Source organism: Bos grunniens, chromosome 6, assembly GCF_055505025.1.
Source record: "Bos grunniens cultivar Pamir isolate PY7600 chromosome 6, Bosgru_T2T1.0, whole genome shotgun sequence".
NCBI classification, from domain to species: Eukaryota; Metazoa; Chordata; class Mammalia; order Artiodactyla; family Bovidae; genus Bos; species Bos grunniens.
Window position 1 is genome coordinate 14,727,316 of NC_141170.1, and position 15,299 is coordinate 14,742,614.

At 51.2% G+C, this 15,299-nt stretch overlaps 1 protein-coding gene and 1 long non-coding RNA gene across 2 annotated transcripts in view; both read left to right on the forward strand.

Moving 5' to 3' along the window:
* Positions 1–696: 696 nt before the first annotated feature.
* Positions 697–2,044, forward strand: LOC147370316 (uncharacterized). Its single transcript, XR_015166119.1, has 2 exons — positions 697–898; positions 1,844–2,044. It is a non-coding gene; the product is annotated as an uncharacterized LOC147370316 (long non-coding RNA).
* Positions 2,045–11,461: 9,417 nt separating this feature from the next.
* The window catches only part of WFS1 (wolframin ER transmembrane glycoprotein), a 31,856-nt gene continuing 28,018 nt past the window's right edge, over positions 11,462–15,299 (forward strand). The window contains exon 1 of the mRNA XM_086407515.1: positions 11,462–11,614. The gene's annotated coding sequence lies outside the window, so the exon portion shown is untranslated. The remainder of the gene's footprint in view (positions 11,615–15,299) is intronic.

Sequence of the window (15,299 nt, forward strand, 5' to 3'; positions counted from 1 at the left end):
ACCACCCAGCTGATTCCTGCCCAAATCCCTGACCCAAAATGAAGGGCAGGTGAACTGGTTGTTTTCAGCCACTGAGTTTGGGCATAGATTCTTACCTAGCAGTAGATAACTGATTATCATGAAACATGCCTTCTTCCTCTCCAGGGGACCACTTTGGAACATTGGGTGTTGGGGATGGGGTTGCTATTCCTTCACCAGTGGGTAATCTGCAAACTCTGAACTCTTCACCATCCAGCCCTCTACGGCCTCCTGGGCTGCTGCTCCCACCCCCTTAGCTCTCATCAGCCCAGATCTCTGCCTGGCTCTGCTCTGTCTCTTCTCCATGCCTTTGCATCCATCCTGACTTCTTCCTGAGGAGTCTTTTCCTCCTCCTCTCCTACAGCACAACTCTGTCCCTCCTTTGGGATCTAGCTCAAATGTCATCCTTTCTCTAGCTGCCCCTAGGCTACCTCTGGACCCCACAGGCCCTCATGAAGTCTGAATCTTATTCTGAAAATAACACTGCTGCCCTTGGTGGGGCACATCCTGGATCCTGGTGTGTCTCCAGGCAGACTGTACATGCTGACATCAGGCCAGACCGTCCCCTTTGGCTCAGGGACCAAGATGGATGTGCTCTGGGATGGCAGCTCGTGGTCCCTGCATCGGGGCAACACAAAGACCACCTGAACCGTGGCTAACCACTCTTATTTTCCCCAGGAAAGAAATTTCAGTTCAACACATTCGTGCAGCATTTCGTGTACCACACAGTCTCAAACAGCCAAGAGGATCTCCTGTACCCAGGCTCCTTCTCCTTTCTTGTTCTCAAAGTTCTTTTGCAAGTTACAGAGCAAGTTGCAGCCACAGTCTGACAGCTTCCATTGTGTCAAAAACTTCGGGAAAACAATTATATGCGATCACAGTAAGCTCTCTGGGTAACTTATATTTCTAACAATTGTCAAAAACAATATCTCTTTTTCTAAACTGTCCAAATTGCTCCCACAAATATCAAAAGTGATTTTTTTCTTCCGCCCAGCGTTCTCTGCCAGTCTCTGCATTGACACCTATCTATGGTGTTCCTATCGCTGCTGCTAAGTGGGTGTCTGGAAAGTTTCGGGGAGGATTTTGAATTGGGTAATGTTCAGCACTTCTTGACATTGTTTGAGTGCTGTGTGCCCAAGTTTTCTTCTATTGTTTCATGCTAAAGTGAGCGATAAGTTCCCTCTCCCACTAACTCTGGGTTTTGTAAAGATGACAGCAGGGACTCAGACTGAGAACTTGTCACTTCCGAAGGGAGGGAGGAAAAGCCGCACCCCCTCCCCCGGGAAGGTACACGAGGAAGTTGGGAACTTACAGACTGGGGGTGTTTGTTTAAAAGAGCGCTTTTGGTGACACATTTTATCTTCCCTAAAGCCACCTGACCCTCTGCCCAGGTGAGCTTGTTAGGGTTCAGACAGGGGGTCTGGGGGTGGCGTGGCATCACAGCAGGGACTGGGGACAATCAGACCAAAGAGGTGTCATGGCGTGACCTTGGGCAGGTCCCTCCACCTCTCAGAGCTTCTGACTCTCTGTCTATAGCCTGGGGATAATACAAATTCTCAGGGTCAAGTGTGGACTTAATGAGCCCCCAGGTGTAGTGACCCTTTGCAAGGGGTACTGATCATTTCTGTGATGATGTGCAGGAACCAGAATCCACTGGTCCTGCTGTGCTCTGGCCCTGTACTGGCCACTTCCCGCAAGTTAGTTCATGGACCTTCCCAGCAACCTGTGGGGTAAAGTGTGTGCTGAGCTGATGCTCAGGGAGATCCCTGAATCTCCTGGGCCAGGCTTACCTAAGGACCCTCTCTGCTCTGTTCTCTGATGCCAGGTCTGCACCTCTCGGGAGCAGCCATGATGTCCTTCAGTAGGTGATGGATGGATCAACGGACACATCCCCACCTGGAATACCATACCGTGCTGAAAAGAGATGAGCTATCAGGGGAGGAAGGACATGGAGGGACCCGATATGCATATTACTAAGTGAAAGAAACCAATCTTATAAAAACTCCCTACTATGCGTTTCCAATTATATGACCTTCTGGAAAAGGCAAAACTATGGAAAGTGAAAAATCAGTGATTTCCAGGCTGATGACGGGGGCCGGGGATGAATGTATGGGGTACAGAGGATTCTGAGGGCTGTGAAACCGCTCTGTGTGATGCTATAATCATGGATACATGTATTTTAAATTTGTCTAAATCCACAGAAGGTATAAGACCAAGAGTGAACCCTCGTTAAACTATATGCTTTAAACAATATAATGACGTCATACTACAGGTTCCCATGTGGCACTAGTGGTAAAGAACCCACCTACCAAAGCAGGAGATACTAGAGACATGGGTTGGAGCCCTGGATTGGGAAAATCCCCTGGAGAAGGACGTGGCTACCCACTCCAGTATTCTTGCCTGGAGAATTCCATGGACAGAGGAGCCTAGGTCGCAAAGGGTTGAACATGACTGAAGTGACTTAGCACAATGCAAGTTCATTGATTATAACAAGTGTACCACTCTGCGGGGTGGGGGTGAGGGGGCTGTTGACAGTGGAGGGGGCTCTGGGTGTTAAGGAGTAGGGGGTATATGTTAAAAGTATCTGTACTTTCCGCTCAGTTTTACTGTGAACCTGAAACTGCTTTAAAAAATAAAGTCTACTTTTTAGAAAAAAGAACAACAAAAAAAGTCAAGTCAGCACCTCCTCCAGGGAGGCCTTCCCTGACTGCTGCAGCTGGTGGCAATTTCTTTGCGTGCTGGGAATCTGTAAGCCAGCACCACTTCTTCCTAGTTATCTCCTCATTTCTGTTCTCTAACAGGTGGCTGGTATTTTCCAGCTTCTGGACCAAACCAGTCCATAAGCCCCTCCAGAACAAGGAAGTGGATACACCTTAGACTCTTCCATCTCATGCCGCAGTGCTCAGGAAGGAAATAAGCAGGAGGTTCTTGGCAGATGTGGCCCCTGTTGCTGGTGACACAGAGCCCTGTGGCTTGTTCTTGTTGACTGAACCATCAGTGGCCCCTGAGCTGCCCTCAGTGATGCCACGGGCAGGCCCCACGTTGGTGGCTTTTGCGGTCACCTCTCCCCACCCATCCCAGGCCAGCAGGCTGGGCCCATTTCTCAGGTGAAGGAGCCAACGCTGGGGGAGTGGGTGCCCCCCCAACCCCGGCGCTGCAGTGGCTGTGACTGGTTAAGTTTATGTGCCTACCTGCCTGGACCAAGGGGTGTGCAGAGAGCTGGTTAGGCCTTCTTTCTGAGCGTGTACATGAGAGTGCTTGAGTTGGGACTGAGAAGGCAGATCACCCTCCCCAGTGTGGGTGGACACCCTCCATCTGTTCAGGGCCTGGATAGAACAGAAAAGGCAGAGGAAGGGCGGATCCACACTGCCTGAGCTGGGCCGTCCACCTTCTGTCCTTGGACCTTGGCTCAGGTGCTCTGACTTGGGTTGGAACTACCACCAGCCTTCCTGGGCCTCCAGCTTTACAAAAGGCAAATGGTAAGCTTCCGTAATTGCATGAGAATCTCTCTAAGGCATTTCTCTCTATATATCCATATAGGTCCTGTTGGTTCCGTCCCTCTAGAGAACCCACCTAATGACCTAGTGGGGTGACGGGGACCCGGGGGGATGCCTGGGCCTTGCTTCTCCCCTGAGCAGGCATTTGTCTGTCTTCTGCCCCAAAGCTGCCTTGGCATGTTGGGAGGTCTTTTTTCCAGTATGAAACTTCTTGATGTGTTCGGTGACTAATCCATCGGAAGGCCCTTAAGAGTGGCAGTCACACTGCCTTCAGAGATGAGTAAATCACGACTCAGACTTGTGGGGGCTCAGAGTTCCCCAGCAACAATGCAGTGTAGGGGGGTGGAAGTGCAGGTCAGCGTGGGTAGGTGAGGTGTGTGGGGGGCGGCCCTCATGTAGCACCCGGCGCTGGTGACACAGAGCCATGTGACTGGTGCCAGGCCCTCTGTCACAACTCTGGACACTTCTGTTGCAGTTTTAAGGATTCTGCAGAGTGGACTGTGAGCTTGGGTTGATAAAGGCACATAGGGAAGGAGGGTATTGGGGGATGGTTAGAGAAGTGGGGATAGAGGAAGCGGAGCTTGGGAGCCCAGAGATTCTGCCACTGACCCGCCCTGTGATGTGTGATCCTGGGGAGTCTCCACTTCCTTGGGGACAGAGGGAGGCCACCCGGTCATGGTGTCAGGAAGATCCATGGAGATGTAACACTAAGAGAGTTTCCTGTCTAAGACATGGTCAAGAGCAGGGAGAATGGCCTCCAGCAGGGAGGCTGGGAAGGGGTTGGAGGGAGCACGGCTGGAGTGCGCTCCTGAACTTGCTGAATGAGGAGCACGGCCCCTCTGCTTCCAGCTATCCAGGACTCCCCATAAATCCAAATTTCTGACTCCTTTGGCCTGGGCAAGTTAGGCTTTCCAGGTGGTTCTTAGACGCATGCAACCTGGTCTGGGAAGCTGCAGCCCAAAGCAGGGCACCTCCTACTTTACCATCCACACAAATCACAGGCGTCTCTCTCTGAAATGAAGACTCTGACTCAGGAGGTCTCAGGTGGAGTGGGTTTCTTCATCTCTAACAGGTGCCCAGGTGAAGGACAAAGATCACACTTTCAATGACGCACCTTTACAGTCATGGGTCTCAAATTTCCCTGCACATCAGAATCCCTCATGGGAGTCTGTGAAGCAGGGCACTCAAAGCCGGTGCTCTGGGGCAACCCAGAGGGATGGAGTGGGGAGGAAGGTGGGAGGTGGGTTCAGGATGTGGGGACACATGTGCACCCGTGGCTGATTCATGTCAATGTATGGCAAAAACCACCACAATTATTAATAAAGGAATTATCCTCCAATTAAAATAAATAAATTAATTAAAAGAAATGTGGATACATGAGTGGTCCTAGGGTCTCACAGTCCTGGACACCCAGTGCGTGTCTGACATGCCCAAATGTTGTTCTGGTCTCACTAGCCCAGGGGGCTACACACTCAGGACCTAGGTCACTGGGTCTGTGGAATTCTCAGCCTGGTCATTCAAAGGCACTACCCACCTCTCAATACAGCTTCTTTATTTTCCTGGTCCCTTGATTTCTTGATTTTGATGAGTACGGATTTGAATGCCAAGGGGTTGGTTCAGTGCTCTGGTTATGTTTATCCCAAGGCTGTGCTTGCAAAGGTTGGAATCTCCATGCCTCACTCCAGTTCATCTGCAGGACCCTGGTGGACAGCAGGTGACAGCAAGACCATAGAAACAACATAACGTCAGGATTACCTTAGTTTCCTGAGGCTGCTGTGAAAAACTGCCACAAACTCAGTGCCTTTAAACAACAGTTCTGGAGCCAAAGGCCTGAAATTAGTGTCACTGCACTGAAATCAAGGAGGATCCATTTCTTGCTTCTTCCAGCATCAGTGGCTGCTGGCATTTGACGGCTTGTGGCTGCATCACTCCAATCTCTGTCTGCTCCATCTCCGCATCACTTTCTCTGTGTGGGTGTGTGTGTGTGATCTCCCTTTGCCTCTCTCCTTCAAGGGTATCTGTGACAGTCTTTGGTGCCTACCTGGACAATCCAGGATAATCACCCCATCTCATGTAATGACATTACATGTCATTTGGTCACATCTACAAAGACATTTTTTTCCAGATAAGGTAACATTCACAGATTCCAGGAGGTAGGGCCTGATATCTAGGGGACTATTTATGGCCTAATAATAATCTAAAACAGGCCCCAACTCTGTTATCCTTCAGATGATAACTCAAGGCCTGGAGCTGGTGGGACATCGCTGAATGCTTGTGGAGTAAACTGAAGTGGTCTTCCCTGGTGACTCATCAGTAAAGAATCTGCCTGCAATGCAGGAAAACCGAGTCCGCTCCCTGGGTCAATAAGATCCCCTGGAGAAGGGAATGGAAACCCACTCTAGTATTCTTGTCTGGAAAATTTCACGGACAGAGGAGCCTGGCAGGCTACAGTCCACGGGGTCTCAAAGAGTCAGACATGACTGAACAACTAACAATATCTCAATATCTTAAATAGGAAGGAAGTGGGCAAGCACATGAATTCAGAATCTGAAAACAGTGAGGCATCAGAGAACTGCAGTGGGAAAGTAAGAATGAAGTGTGGGAGGTATTTTTTTTTTTTTTTTTTTGGCCACACCGTGTGGCATGTGGGATCTTAGTTCCCTAACCAGGGATCAAACCCACGCCCCATGAGGCAGAAGCATGGAGTCTTAACCACTGGATCACCAGGGAAGCCTGTGGGAGACTTTTTTAGATGTTCCATTAAAGAGTCTGGACACTGACCTGAATGCAAGAAAGAGCTCCTTATGAAGCCATTCATTCATTTAATACTCAACAATAAAGCACAGGGTTATTTCGACTTTGTGCAGAAGTGAAGACAGGCCTCCTAGAGAGATGGCATTGAATTAGGACAAGAGCTGTGTTTCAGTAGGTTCTCTTAGTAGGTCTAAGTTAGTGCCCTATGAGTTTGGGTGCTGCATCAGTCAGGGTTCACTAGAAAAACAGAACCAATGGGAGATATCTATACCTATATCTGTATCAACATCTGCATCTGTGTCTAATATATGTATGTTGTTTAGTCACTAAGTCTTGTCTGACTCTTTGTGACCCATGGACTACAGTACACCAGGCCTCCCTGTCCCTTACCATCTCCTGGAATTTGCTCAAATGTATGTCCATTGAATGGTGATGCTATCCAACCATCTCATCCTCTGCCACCCTCTTCTGTTTTTGCCTTTAATCTTTTCCAGCACCAAGTTCATTTCCAGTGAATTGGCCGTTTGCATCAGGTGGTCAAAGCATTGGAGCTTCACTTCAGCGTCGATCCTTCCAATGAGTATTCAGGGTTGATTTCCTTTAGGATTGACTGGTTTGATCTCCTTACTGTCCAAGAGACTCTCAAGAGTCTTCTCCAGCACCACAATTCGAAAGCACATATATATATATATATATATATATATATATATGAGAGAGAGAGACAGACAGAAAGACAGAGAGAGACAGATGTAGAGATTTCAAGGAATTGGCTTATGTGATTGTGGGGGCTGACAGGTCCAAAATAAGTAGGGAAAACTGGAGACCCAATGAAAGGTTGATGTTGCAACTCAAATCTGAAGGCAATCTGATGACAGAGTTCGCTTTTCCTCAGGGGACCTCAGTCATTACCTCTTAAGATCTTCAACTGATTGGGTGAGGCCCACCCACATTACAGAGGGTCATCTTCTTTCCTCAGAGTCTACTGGTATAAAATGTTACTCTCATCTAAAAAATATCTTCACAGCAACACCTAGACTGATATTTGACCAAATCTTGGCCCTGTCAAATTGATGCATAAAAGTAACCATCACAGCTGCTATATTTTCTGGTGAATTAAGATTTATAACTATTGAATCTCAGCAGATTGTATCTTGCTCCATTACATAATAGCCCTCTTTGTTCCTGTGAATGCTTTATGCCTTGAGTTCTTTATGCAACATTAATTTGTCACTCTTGTTACATTTTAAATTTCAGTTTTCAAATGTAGTCCCCTTTGGACCTCTGTTTGTTAGCATTTTGGGTGCAGTTCTTGGAAACAGCACTTAAACTGGATTTGTATTTATCTCCCTGGTCTAATGGACTTTAGATAGGAAATGCAGCCCATTCATATTTCTTATGAAAGTTGATGTCCATGGTTTTAAATTTTTCATCCTTTATTATGTTTTGTTGTTCCTGCTGTTTCTTTTTTCCCCTTTCTTTTTGTCTCTTATGCATAATCTCCCAATCCTCCCAACTTCCACACTACTCAGCTCCTTGAACTTTTCCACTCCACCCCTTGCTCCCTCTTCTCCTGGGTTTTGCTAAGATCAATTCTATTTTTCCACTTCCAGGCTACACAGGTTTCCCTTACAGTATGTGGCTTATGTTTCAAGAATCCCTGCTTAGCAATTATGGTACAGAATCCCAGGTATATTTAGATTAAACCATCAATTTTGCAAAGGTCACTGCTCACCACCATTTTCTGAGTTCTATCTTGGGTTATCGACTCTGACTGAACTGTGTTGGTGAGAAAGAAACTTCTGTGGGTAAAAGGAAACTTCTCTGTGTCTGGCCATGTCAGATATTTCCCTTCTTTTGCCCTGACATGTGAATTTCATCACAGGAGGGGAAAGTCTCAGTGTCTGACATTCAGAATCCCTATATATTATCCCAAAGTCACCAAGGAATATGACTCTGCTCTGAGTCTCCTTCTCTTGGATGTGACTGGCTTTTTCTGGAATTCTGCAAGACTTTCTCCTTATCCTTGGAGTTGGGGACTTTATGGCATAGCTTCAGCCCCCGAGACATTTTCTATTAGCATTTCTTTCATTTCTGCTTCCCCTCAAGCTCCTTTTGGAGTGCCTGTTCTTTAAATGCTGTACCTCTTAGAACTGCCTGCAAGCCTCCCATTTTCTCCCTGATGATTTTCATGTTTTCCCTCCACATTATCTCCCAGTTTTTTTTTTCCTTTTATTTCCACCTTGACTGTTTTCTTTCTGAATTTACCTATGACTTTTAAAGTTTTTTCATTCCATGCGCTGTGCTGTGCTTAGTTGCTCAGTCATGTCCAACTCTTTGCGACCCCATAGACTGTAGCCTGCCAGACTCTTCTGTCCATGGGGACCCCCACACCAGAATGCTAGAGTGGGTTGCCATGCCTTTCTCCAGGAAATCTTCCCAACCCAGGGATTGAACCCAGGTCTCCCGCATTACAGGGGGATCCTTTACTGTCTGAGCCACTAGGGAAGCCCACAGCATATGTTAAATGTTTCTGTGCTCTGACTGTGATTCATTTTCTCTCTTTCTTTCCCAGGAGGAACTGTTTACCCTGTCTTCTTCCCTCTATTTATTGGGTCCTTTCAAAGGTTTTGTCCTCTACTTGATGGTGGTCTCCTAGGCAGTGGCCAGCCAGTGGGAGTGGATGACAAGCCTCTTATGTTCTTGTGGACGGTGACGAATGAATTGGAAAAGTCCTGTCGAGATGCTGGAGGAGGCGTCTCTGCTCCCAGGCTTGCAGGTGCAAGGAGGGCTGCTGGTTCTCAAGGGTGGGCTGCAGGAGCCATTCGGGTCAGCCTCCAGCCCTCTGAGCTGAAGGAGAGGGTGGGCAGTAAGGACGAGGGCACGTGTGTGCGCGCGCTCAGTCATTTCCAACTCTTTACAACCCCACAGGAAGCAGCCCGCCAGGCTCCTCTGTCCATGGCATTTTCCCAGCAAGAATTCCAAAGCAGCTTGCCTTTTCCTCCTTCAAAGATACCCATCTTTGGGTTAGAAATAAAAGAAACTCATCTGATTCATTTTCAAAGAGCCTCTAAGCTCCCAATAGATAAATGAGAGAGTGAATTCTTCTCAAAATTAAGAAATATATAATGTCCAGCCTCTGAGTTACCATGGAAATGCAGATTGCAATTGCAAAGAAACTATTTTCCACTTACCATATTAGGCAAGAGTAAAAAATAAATAATTCCCCAAGCTAGTGTGTGCCCCTTGGAGATACACTGGAAGTAACTTTGAGAAGCCTGTTTCAGAAAAAATGTATCTATAGATGTGAAGAATCCTCTCAGAATCTAGGGATTCTGCTTCTAGGGCTTTGCCCTAGTGCCTTGGCCCCCAGCCTTTTTGGAACCAGGGACCAGTTTCTTAGAAGACAATTTTTCCATGGATGGGTGGTTGGGGGGATGGTTCAGGCAGTGACACGAATGATGGGGAGCAATGATAGGTGGTAGATGAAGCTTTGCTTGGTCGCCCACCACTCACCTCCTGTTGTGCAACCTGATTCCTAACGGGCCATTGACCGGTATTGGTCCCCTGAGGGTTGGGGACCCCTGCCCGGGGCTGGGGACCCCTGCCCTAAGGCACACACACATGCACCAACACGCGCAGTGTAATCACAGTGATTTCTGGAAACCCTTCCTTAAATATGCATAAACCATTACAAAATGTGAACAGTAACAGCCTGTGGTTCTTTTCTTTTTTCTATTTTGTGTGATCCTCCAAGTTTTCTGTAATTAGTATACTGTATGGGGGAAAGAATTCTGTATGACTCTGGACAAATAAACCTTCTATGCCTGAGCCTCAATCTTCTCATCAAGAAAGATGAACCCAAAGCTACCTGCCTCACAGGGTTATTGGGGGTGAAATGAAAAACATGTGAAAGCCCCCCAAACTGAGCCTGGAGCAAAGCTAGTGCTGCTGGATGCCTGGCTCCTTCGTTCTTCTGTGGGCCTCACAGGGTCACACAAGAAGATAGCGATGGGACAGAGGTGGGGCACCTGGGAATAAAGTGAGGGAACTGATATGAATCACAAGGCTTTAAAAATTCCCTGAGCTAGTGCGTTCAGCAGATAGACCTTATCTCCGGAACCATCTGGAATCTTTGCTCCCAACCTGTTGGTAACATGTTTCCAGCGGCCATTCTGAGCCGCAGTCTGCAATGATAACCCAGGACAGGCATCTCAGGTTGGCTGTGAGGATCAGACATAGAGCAGACACAGCCCAAGAGGTGCCCCTGCTGCCAACCCGGGCCTCTCAGCCCCAAGGCCTGGCTTAAGAATAGACCTTTGCCCTCATCTCCAAACCACCCCTCTCAGACCTCAGGGGTAGTGTTAGTCGCTCAGTCCTGTCCATCTCTTTGCTATCCCAGAGACTGTAGCTCACCAGGCTCCTTTGTCCACGGAATTCTCCTGGCAAGAATACTGAAGTGGGTTATCATTTCCTTCTTCAGGCTCAGACCCCAGAGAAGGACCCAAAGAAGAGGGTTTCCAGACTGCCTCATCCTTGCCCCACTCCCTGGGTTGGTAATAGATATTTTTAAACGAATTTCACAATTACTCTGTGAACGCATGCTATATTGCATTTGACCTTGTGCTTTTAAAGCAGTCCTTGGTTAAATGAGTCACATTAAATGGGATTTCCAATTCGTGCTCCATTAGGGCAGCCCTCTCCATCTTTGATGGGGCCGAAAATTAAGGCGTCTGGTGCATAGTAGGCACTCACCGTGTCAGTTAATATTGCAAGAGCAGTGATAATAAATCTGAAGTTGGGGAGCCTGGGGCCAGAGTAGTGGGTGAAAGGTCGTCTTGAGCCTCGCCCGTGGGCTTGCAGCCGGGCACAGCAACCCGGACGCCTTGTGGGTGTGGCGTGGCACGCAAGGGTTCAGTCTGGGCAGCACGGCCCGAGTTAGCTCGGAAACTTTCGCAGTGGGCGGGCCAGACCCGCCCTCCCGGCGTCCTCAAGCTTGGCAGCGCCATGGTCCCGTAGGCTGTAGCCGCCGAGGCGCTCTGTGATTGGCGGAGGTGCGGCGTGATTGGCAGGCAGACCGGCCGCTCAGCGGGCCGAGTCGGCGCCGCGTCCTCCGGGCCGCGTCGGGAGTGGAGGACGGCCTGGGGCCCCGCCCCGGCCCCGCCCAGGCCCCGCCCCTCCCCGCGCTGCTAGTTGCGCTCATCGGCTTCCACAGAAACCAGTACAGCCCGCTTGGTCCCGGCTGCTTTCCTTCGGCCCTGGTCCCTCCAGCTGCTGCCGATCAACTTTGTGGCGAGCTCGGAGGCCCAAGGGCGTCGCAGCGCCGCGTGAGGCCCTCTCGCGGGCCGGTGAGTACTTCGGGGCGAGGGGCGGTCGCAGCGGCACCTGGAAAGCGAACCGAGAGCGCCTGGACTGGCCGCCCGCCTCGGCCTCAGTTTCCCCATCTGAGCGGTGGGCGGCTGGTACCAATGTCCCCTGCAAGTTCCCCAGAAGTTGGAGGGCCAGGGTCCCGTCCTCTCCGCGACACTCAGGGCTCCCCCTGCCCGGGCCTGTATCGCGGCTTCCTCCCGGGGATGCGCGCCCCCTCAACCCTAAGCCTGGGCTCCCCGGGCATCGTGGGGGCACCGCGCGCTCTGAGCACCGTCACGCCCGCGAGTCTGGCTTCGAACCCGCCCCCCCCCCCAGCCCCACCGCCAGCGGGAAAACCGGCCTCAGAGGAAGGCGGCTCTTGGCGCTGGGGACCCGGTGGGTGGAAGGGGGCGCCCCTGTCCCCTGCGCCCCACAGCATGGGTCTCGAGTTGCCCCGTCATGATGGCCCTTCCCCCTCGGCCTGCTCGGTGAGACCCTGAGCTGCCCTCAGTGCCCCTGGGGCCGCTGGAAGGCGCATGTCACCCCCCACCCCCTCATGAGGGCTGCTGGTTGTGTGTGTGTGTGTGTGTGTGTGTGTGTGTGTGTGTGTGCGTGTGTGTGCGTGTGCGTTGAGGGTCCTGGTGATCCCAGCCGCCGGGGGAACATCAGTTTCTGCTTTGACAGATGGAAACTTTCTGGGAAATCTGACCCACCTCTTCGGGGTGTGATGGATCTGGGACCTCTCACACCAGTGGTTGTAGTTGATGTTAAGAAATTCTGAGGAGCTAACACTTCCACAGTATTTGACTGTCCAGTAGTCTTAGGGGTATGGGATTATTGGCCCATTTGACAAATGAGGAAACCAAGGCTCATTAGGGCTTGATGACCCACCCAGGACCCCACAGTGGATCGGGCAGAGCCTGGTGGAAACCTGTGCCCCTCCTGGGCAGTCGCTGAGAACAAATGCCTGCCTCTCGTCACCTTGGACAGTGACCCCTGGCACAGGGCCCATTTGTAAAGGGCTTTCCCTTCTTCTGGGATCCATCACTCAGGGAGCAGTGCCCCGGGTACCTGGTGTGCGGGCTGCCTCCCTCACTGCAGCCCCAGTGAGGAAGCCACGCCGAGAAGCCCAGAGGTCATTCTTCCCCACTGCCTGTCTCCAAGGGGCTGTGATTCTCACCGGTGCCCCCTTGGCATCTGATGGGGATTTGGAGGAAGGTTCCTTTATATTCTTGCTCCCCCCAGCAGCTGGGCCTTGACTAGACACAGGAAAGGTTGCCCGGAGACCACATCTCATCTTCTTTCCCAGGATAGAAGGAATCTGGAGGGCTCCCCACTCAGGCCACCCCTGCCCCTCCCAGGCCAAGGCTGGATAGGCCTTTGGGGGCTGGTCGCCAAGGGGGACCTAGTTCAGTCCCCAAAGTGCCTGGACAGAGACCAAACCCTGGTCCATGATGCTGGTGATGAGAGGGGTCTGGTAGAGAGGTTGCTCCATTCTTCAGACGACTCCGTCCCCTCCCTCAGGTCCCCTCCCCAGAAAGTGGCACCACCACCATGGCCTGCACCACCAGTCAGACCACATCCTGCTTCCACACCCTCTCGTTCAGTTGGGGATGCTCTTGTCTCTCCTGGTCCAGGAGTTGTCCTCAGATGCCTGCCCCGGGCCAGGCCTCCTCACTTTCCCTGGAAGGCTGCCCGGCTCCCTCCTTGGTCTCCCTGGCCTGTCTCCGCACAGCCTGGATGGGTCTCAAACTGCCGCTGCCCTGCAGCCCGGCCCTCAATTCTCCTTCTGCCCGGGGCTCAACCCCAGCACCAAGCCTGGCACTTGTTTTAGGGCCTGCCCCAGCTTCCCGGCTGTCCACTCAGCCTCTTTTCTCCTTCCCGTGTCCTCTGCCCAGACTCAGTTCTGCGCCACGTACACCTTCCCCACCGTGTTGCCAGCTCCTTCTCTGTCCACTGCCTTTTCTCCTGGGCAGTCCCCCACTGAAATGCCCACACACCGCTGTTCCTCCCCCTCCTTCACCCTTGCCTGGCTTGTACTGGCTTGTCCTGAAGGCTTGGTCTGGGCCTCTCATGGAGAATCCCCGCCCTGCTCCTTTCCCACGGCTGAGGGTGGCCCCCTTCTGTGCCTGCTGCCCCCCGCAAGTGCGCCATCCTGGTGGCTGTTTGTTTGGGTGTCATCCTTCCCATCCGGACAAGTTTGCGAGTTCGCAAAGGCTGGCCCTGTGGGATCCTCAGTGGGGTGGGGAGGCCCAGCACAGGCCGGGCACAGAATCAGCCCACAGTCCATGCCCACTGACCCACCCTGGCCAGGCGGGAGCATCCCCAGCCTGATTCCCCCTTAGTCCTGTGAACTTGGCACATTGGTAGAGCTGGAATGTTCCTTGGTTTGGCCCTTAAGACTCTGGGACAAAAATAGGTACCTGGGAGTCTCCAAGGGCTTTGTGCCCTTGTCTTGAGCAGCCTCGTGCCAGGCGGCTGGGCTGTGCAGGCCAGAGCAGACATCCCAGACCCTGAGAACCCCTGGACCCTCTAGCTTTGGGCTCAGTCACAGATGGGTTTCAGAATTAACATTTTGTTGTAATTCCAGAAACCTTCACATTCATTATAGAAAATTAGGGGAGCATATTTAGAAAAAAGAATAAAATAAAACTACTTCAGTGGCTCAGTGGTATAAAGAATCTGCCTGCCAATGCAGGAGACACAGGAGACAGGTTCGATCCCTGGATTGGGAAGATCTCCCGGAGGAGGAAATGACAACCCACTCCAGTATTCTTGCCTGGGATATCCCATGGACAAAGGAGCGTGGCAAGCTGCAGTCCGTGAGGTCACAAAGAGCCGGACGTGACTGAACGCCTGAGCACACACCTACCCTCTTCACCCAGACGTAGACACTATTGCTGTCTGTTGGAGGGGGGGCATTTTCTTCTATCTTTTTCTGCAGATGCATTTTGTTTTCATCTAAATAGACTCAGGGCAGTATCTCAATGTTGCTATAAATCCTGCTCAACAGAGTTATACAAACACGTCCTTACCTTTAAATATTCTTACACAAGTTGTGGCTAATGGCTGTGTAGTGTAGCAGCATCTAGAGGGGCTGTGAGTTTCACACCTGCCCTCTCTGGATGGCGCTGGAATGTATGATGGACACACCTGAGAGGCGTCCTGTAGGAGCAGAGACATGGAGGTCCGCAGATGGGTGTGGATGTGGGGTGGGTGTGAAACAGTGGGCATCCCAGGTTATTCCCCTGTAGCTGGCATCAGAGTACGTGAATGTCTTTGAGTCTTCCCCTGAGGGCTTGTTTCAGAGGTGGGTGGTCCCCTGGGGGTCGAGAGCCAAGTGGGCTTGGCCCTTATAAGCAAGGGTTAGAGAGCTTGGGAGAGGGCAATGGCAACCCACTCCCCATACTCTTGCCTGGAGAATCCCATGGACGGAGGAGCCTGGTGGGCTGCCGTCTATGGGATCGCACAGAGCCAGACACGACTGAAGCGACTTAGCAGCAGCAGCAGAGAGCTTGGGCTGAAGTCCACATGCTGCCATTCTCCACCTGTCGGTAGTTATGTGGTCCCAGCAGCCCCCTTGCAGGGGTGGCAGACCCTCAACCGAGCTCTGTGGTTGCTGGCGTTTTTGTGTTTTGCTGGGGTAAAATTATGCCTGGGTGCTCATGTGGAAAGAATGCCAGC